The sequence below is a fragment of the Macrobrachium nipponense genome, chromosome 9 (assembly GCF_015104395.2).
Source record: "Macrobrachium nipponense isolate FS-2020 chromosome 9, ASM1510439v2, whole genome shotgun sequence".
NCBI lineage: Eukaryota > Metazoa > Arthropoda > Malacostraca > Decapoda > Palaemonidae > Macrobrachium > Macrobrachium nipponense.
The window spans coordinates 1,329,656-1,337,155 of record NC_061110.1 but is presented as its reverse complement, the minus strand read 5'-3'; the positions used below and the strand labels follow the sequence as shown (position 1 = coordinate 1,337,155).

Below are 7,500 nucleotides of genomic sequence, written 5' to 3'. Positions count from 1 at the left end.
GATTGAAGATTATGCCAAAGTTCCTTTATCCATAGTTGCTTACTGAAGTAAACATTTTCATGCTTTAATGTTTGTCATTTTTTCTTTCCTTTCATAAAAGTAATTTAATAATAATATATATATATATATATATATATATATATATAATATATATATATATATATATATATATATATATATATATATATATATATGTGTGTGTGTGTGTGTGTGTGTGTGTGTGTGTGTAGATGTGTGTGCATTATCCTACAAAAAATGCCCTTTTGAATATCTAATTCGCTCTACCCCGGAATTAATATATTTTCATATATGTTGAGCCAAAAGGCTTATGAACTCGAATTACGGAAACCAAAAATTCACGATGTACAGTGACGCACATTAACCCACAGGACCATCAACTAAAAAAATTCCCCTTCGGTGAACATATATGAAAGTATATTAATTCCGAGGTTGAGCGAATTGAATATTAAAGGACATTTGTAACTTAATGTGTGAATATTTTCAGGAACAACTCCAACTCTAAGTAGATGTTCCTGGACTGAGGTTTTGGAATGTAACGCCCCTCCCCCCGGACGCCGCCCCCATCCCCACATCTTCATACAGGCACACAGACACCCCTGCCCCGTCCCAAAATAAAAAAAAATATTTAATTGTCAGTAGAATGCATTGAACATAGAGGTAAATGGTGACCTGTCTATACTTCCGTATTTATACATGTATGAATGTGTGTACTATTTATTTAGTTAAAATGCCGTTTCCTATATCACTGTTTAAATGATCATCCCTTACTAATATTCAGAGCAAATACTACTGATAACAATCATAAGAGTGAATTTCTGAAAAAAAAATATATATAATCAATTTCATAACCTATGGTCTATTTTCTTCTCAAAATCTTATTAAACAAAAAGCAGAGCATAATTGCCCTTTTACTTCTTTTTTTTATTCTTCTTCTTCAGGAGCCATCAGGAATTCCCATTTCACTCGGAATGCGACGAAACCGCGACAGATATTCCTACGTTCCGATAAAACCCAGACAGATATTCCCACTGCCATTCCTTTCGTAATTCTCCATTCTTTTAATCTTAATATTTTTCTTCGACTTGTTATAAATCAATGACATATCACTATGGGATGCATCGATACGGAAATCCTTATCAATAAAGAGGAATGAAATGAATTTAAATTTATTTTCAAGATCTGGGAATAATAAAGTTTTCCAAAAACGTTATGGAGAAATTTTCTCTAAGTAATAAATCTTGAAGTTTTTCTTCTCTCTTTTTTCCTATAACAATTCCAACGTCACAAACAATTAAGAAAATTCCAAACTGTTCATATCATAGTGATCTTTTTCACTACATTTCTCAGGTCGATTCAAGATATTCTAACAATCATTTGTTGTTCTGATACCCACCTTACTCTTTGATAGATATCAGTTTCGATCCTCCATTTCCAAGATGCTGGTCACTTCTGACAAATCGTAAATGCAAACACACTTCCGGCCAAATCAAGATTTATAGCAAGTTTAAAGAAATGTCGAATATTTTGTTGTATAAAGAAAATGTTGACATGCCACTCGATAACTTTGATTTTTCTTGTTTATGCAAATATTTTCACGTTCACGAACTGGACTAAAACATTCAGAACGTGCATACGGTGTTATAACTTTTCCAGTCTAATTCAATCATCTCACTCGAACACTTTTAAAAGGAAAATAAAAGTCTCAGCATAATCTACAACGCACCTAGAACCTCTCAATACATTAGACGTACTATATCCACAGCGTCCAACTTGTCACGGAAGAAACATTTAGTAGAGTAAAAACCAACGGGACACGTCTCTATCGCGAAGGAAAGCCAGAGAGAGAGGGAGAGAGCACGCGCGACGAACACCAACCCTCGCCGACAGCCACGGGATAACTGGCACGGCTAGCTTGACCCCAGCTCAAGTTGTACTTGAGCAGTGACTATTGAGTGAATTTGGAGCGGCGCCCCGTGACTTGTAAATTCATCCCGCTGGCTGTTGTGTCGTCAGGTGGTTCTAATCCGGCAGTCCAGGTGATGCTGTTTTGGAAGGGGGGAGAAGTGGGAGTTGGTGGGGGATGGGTGGGTGATGGGTAGGGGGGGGAGAGGGGGTTGTAAGCTATTTCGATAGGAATCGAGTGAATGCTTTGATTTTCTAAAAGTGTTATTTCGATACTGATCAAAAAACGAAATAAGACGAACCTCCCAAAAGTAGCCTGGGACTCAGATAATATAGATACAGTCTTCGTCCAGCGATTAAGGAGGCTGTCAACTAGAGTGACGTAACAGCTGAGCTGACGTCTGGATCGCTCGATATAAATACCGCTTTTGTGTAATTCTCATTTCATGCAGAGGGAGACTTCTGGAATATAACATTTGGTTTTCTCCCTTATGGCATTTTTTATTTGATGGAATTCTGTTTGAACGGAAAATATTTTACAGTCGTATATATATATATATATATATATATATATATATTATATATATATATATATATATATATATATATATATATATATATATGTATATATGTATATATGTATCTATATATATATATAATATATATATAATATATATATAAGATATATAAGATATATATATTATAGATATATATGTATAGTAAATATACAAATGTATAATAGATCTTTTCTAACTATGACTTACATTACACTCAAAATACGTAATCAGCAAAGCACTTTTCCATTTTCTTTTATTCGACTTTTTTTTTGCCCTTATGCATTTTTCATCATACATTTTACAGGCGAATTTCGTTTCTCGGAAATATTTTGCTCTGCAGTATGTCGTATCATTATTTCTCTCATTCTCAGTGGCGCTCCCCTCCAAGGTGTCTGTTGGTGGGGGGGGGGGGGGGGGGTGATTAAGGGGGGTGTATGAAAGAAGGGTCGGGGAGAGAGGGTTGTCTTGCCTGAGTGGGTACAGAAGCATACAATTGGAATGTGAAAAATAACCCTATTTTCCCCATCATTTAATTAGTCACGTTGAAGGGATTTCCCCAGTGACTGAAAGAGACCTTTTTTAATAATAATAATAATAATAATAATAATAATAATAATAATAATAATAATAATAATAATAAATTCTATTTCAGCTCAAGGCCACATACATGGAATATACAAATCATAGACAATAACATACATAACGTACTAGATGCATGAATAATGTGGTAAGAAATTATAAATAAGCAATATACTTATACTTCTTTACCACAAAGTTGGTAAAGAAGTATAAAAGGATAGTATTCATAACAATGGTAATAACTATAATAATATTGAATATAGTTGTTGAAAAACATACAAAAATATAATAGTTAGTGAACAGATTGCATATAATTAAATTCCATGTTGGGACCTTAGGTGGTTACAGCTTTTCATAAAAAAATATAGTAGTTAGTGAACAGATTACAAATAATTAAATTCCAGCAAGGGGCGTTAGGTGGTTACAGCACTTCATATATTATTCACGACAGACTATACTTTACTGCACACTCTGCATTGATGCCAATGGCCTTATCGACGCCTCGCTCTCGCAGCAGATAAATAAGATATCAGTCGCAGCAATGCGTATAGAAATAAAAATCTAAAAATAGAAAACACCAATCTTTAAACTCCATTTCCCTGAGGCGATAGTGTTATGAATTTTTACGGGCTCATCTGTTTCGCAAGTTTGTGAATGAATTATTTAGAAACTGTTTGATCCTTTCCAACCACCTAGCGATTTCTAGTTGATGGAATCTGGTTATGTCAAACGGTAAGAATTGTCTAATACTCTGTAATGGTCTTCCTTGGCATATTGGTAATTTTATTACACTGTGTCTGTGACATATTTACAAATATAATGTCATGTATTATCTCTAATACATAGTGTATCATGCATCATTATGGTTCATACTTTGTGTGTGTGTGCGTGTATATAATATATAATATATATATATTCTATTATATATATAGATATATATATATATATATATATATATATATATATATATATATATTTATAGTTATATATATAGATATAGAGTATAGTATATATATATAATATCTATATATATATATATATAAATATATATAGCTATATATATATATATATATATATATATACTATATATATATATATATAATATATATATATATATATATATATATATATATATATATATATATATATATATATTATATATGATATATATATATATATATATAATATATATATATATATATATATATATATATAGATAATATATATATATATGTGTGTGTGTATATATATATATATATAGATATATATATATATATATATATATATATATATATATATATATATATATATATATTATTGTGTATTGTAGGTGTGTGTGTGTGTGTGTGTGTGTGTGTGTAAAAAGTGTAAACCCATTATATTTCACTCTGCAAATATTGAAGTGACTTCTGAATAATTATACCAAAATAAATATAGCAAAGATTATAAAGTTTGTAATGAAATGTATTCATATTTATCTGTACTATACGTAAGTGTAGCAAATGTAATCCCCTGTAGGGATTGTGATAAGTCATACTATGGATTCACAGGAAAATCTCTTTCGGAAATATTAACTTAACATAAACGCCCAGTTAGATGTGAACAATATTGTTTGGCAATTTTACTCTACATTATTCTTCAAACATTTTATCTTAAGGAAGCTAGAACAAAGGTTTAGTATGGTTACTTATTAATAGAAAAAAATGCACGCAAAGGAACTATTATTACGCTGATAATCAATGTTTCATCCTCGATACTCGTTGATTTCTTTAATGGAGTCAGGCTATTGTGAAGCACCTTAAAATATGCGTAATCCCCGAGTAAGACCTGACTTTTTATGTTCCCATTATATCCAAGCAAAGGCACAATAAGCTCTAAAGTGAGGGATATTATTAAGCCACATTAAGATCGAGTTGCTCGATAAATAATTGTTTTATGATTGTTGTTAATTTAAGCACAAATTACAAGATTACGAGATTAGGGAGATTAGTCGAAGGAGGGAGTTTTTCTCTCCTGATATCCTGATTTCTCTCTGATATCCTGTAATATTATCCTAAATCATAATAGGTTTTTGCGATATTATGATCTATTTTTGATGGTAGGGAGAAATAGGTGTCGGCCCCGTCTGTCTATCAACGTAAAAGTATGGTATCTTACTATACATGTAATAAAGACTATCAGAAAAGCTACATTTCCTGGGCGCACTTTCCTGGGATGTAACCGAGTACTGAGACCTTCCCCTGAAAAAAAAACAGGGAGATCATAATATCTTTGAAAATTAGCTATAGAATTTTCTTCAAAAATAATCTCATTATCTTTCCCACACCCAAATTGTTGTCAAGGTGCTATTCTAACCTAATCTAACCCAACCTAGCCTAACCAAACCTAGGGCCAAAATATGTGTGTATGGTAATTGACAAAGGAACACTTTTCCCCTATTGTACACATTCTTAAATCATCTTTTAAGAAACATAGGAAATTATTTATTACTTGTGCTTTACGAATGGATATATAAATGCATGAATTTGTTTTATTTCTGTAAAATGTGTACGTTATTGATGAATAAAATCTCTTTCTAAAAATATATATCCCATCTATTGACAGTTGTTGTGTTATAAATAAAGTACGCAGATATCTTACTAACTGAAATGTATACCCAATATAGTTAGACCTTAACATGGTTTCTTATAGTCCTCCAGATTATCCAGTATAAGTATAAGAATCGAATATAATTTTGGACACATTAAAATCCTTGGTAACCCAATCCATAATTCTCTCTCTAATTACGCAGTCGTTGCTTCCATTACCCAATCAAGTGTTCTACATATCCATTACTGAGCAATTTCCCTATCCTTCCATTCCCTGGAAAACCTATGATCTAGACTGCTTCTTCTGGAAGAGCTACGGCTTCCAGAACCCCATAATAACCTTGGAGAACGTTACAGAAAATAGAATGCTAAACGGCCTCTTTCCCCTGTCATTGAACATCGCCATGCTTTTTTTCTCTTCTTTAGAAAGCCCAGATAAATGCCACTTATCAGGATTCACTAGGGTGGGATGGAGGGGGGGTGGGATGGAGTGGGGCTAAATATACGCCACTTATCAGGATTCATTGCGTTTTGCAACGGGTCTTTATGGACCTGAATATGCCTTCCTTTATTGCTAGAAGAGCGGTGTTCCACGTTTCGTCCCGGCTGTTAGCGTGGCTATTACCGGGGGCATTATACCGCGATTATATAGAAGGGCGAAATCTTTCATTCGCTGCTTCCATAAAAATGAAACAGATTCATCTTCCACTAAGGATGATTGTGAGGTTCTCCCCCCCTCAAGGTCTGAATAACAGAGGTTCAGGTCTACGACTTAGTTGGGAGTTACGTTTGGAAAAGTCCCACACACCTGACAATCATATCTGCGTGACTTCCTTCCTTCAGCAGTCATATTTTATGTCTTGTCTCCTGGGGGTGCATTCATGAAATCTAGAATGTTTAATTAATTGAACCAACAGCGTTTAACGTTTAATTGCAGAACATGCTTGAAGCAATTTTCTTTTTATAAAATAAAACCAGTGAGATGTACTGCATGGAAAATGTAAGTAATGTGATATTTCGTTATAGATCTGAGATATGAAAGCGTTTTATTCATGGCATTAAAAACAATGCGAGAACATTGTCCTTTGGCACTAATCAACTTAGACCCAAAGAAAAAAATAAAAAATAAAAACCAAGGCAATGGGGCAATGGTGTGATTTTTCATCATATGATTCTTTGTTTTCTGAAAAGCGAACTATTGAGATGGCTTTGTCTCTCCGTCCGTGCTTTTTCTGTATGCGCTCAGATCTTAAAAACTACTGAGGTTAGAGGGCTGCAAATTGGGATGTTGATCATCCACCCTCCAAACATTAAACATGCCAAATTGCAGCCCTCTAGCCTCAGTAGTTTTGATATTATTTAAGGTTAATATTAGTCATAATCGTTCTTCTGGCAACGATATAGGATAGGCCACTACAGGGCCGTCGTTAAAGTTTCATGGGCCGCCGCTCATACAGCACTATACCGAAACCACCGAAAGATAGATCTATTTTCGATGACTTTGGTTATACTCTGTAACAGATGCACAAAAAACTCGAATGCGCCGAATTAGCCTATAAAAAAAAAACTTATTCAATGCATTGATATTATTTTTAGTCTTTTTATGAGGTTAGGTAAGGTTGCATTTAGCATTTATATTATAAATACACAAATGAATAAAAGTACGTGTGGGAAGCAAAGTTCCTTACCAATTTCTTTCTCTCTCTCTCTCTCTCTCTCTCTCTCTCTCTCTCTCTCTCTCTCTCTCTTCTCATCCAAACTTTAATACTAATATGCGCGTGTGGTGTGAGTGTGTGTGTGAAGCGAGGTTGTTGAGACTCTCTCTCTCTCTCTCTCTCTTCCTCTCTCTCTCT

The 7,500-nt window shown here is 33.5% G+C and overlaps 1 protein-coding gene across 3 annotated transcripts in view; it reads right to left on the bottom strand.

The window, feature by feature from the left end:
- The window catches only part of LOC135217844 (zwei Ig domain protein zig-8-like), a 27,653-nt gene extending 25,738 nt beyond the window's left edge, over nt 1–1,915 (bottom strand). For 2 of the 3 annotated variants that reach the window (XM_064253845.1, XM_064253846.1), the window contains exon 1: nt 1,745–1,915. The gene's annotated coding sequence lies outside the window, so the exon portion shown is untranslated. Of the gene's footprint in view, nt 1–1,414 lie in introns of all 3 variants that reach the window. The other variant, XM_064253847.1, reaches the window with a different exon arrangement.
- Nucleotides 1,916–7,500: the final 5,585 nt, after the last annotated feature.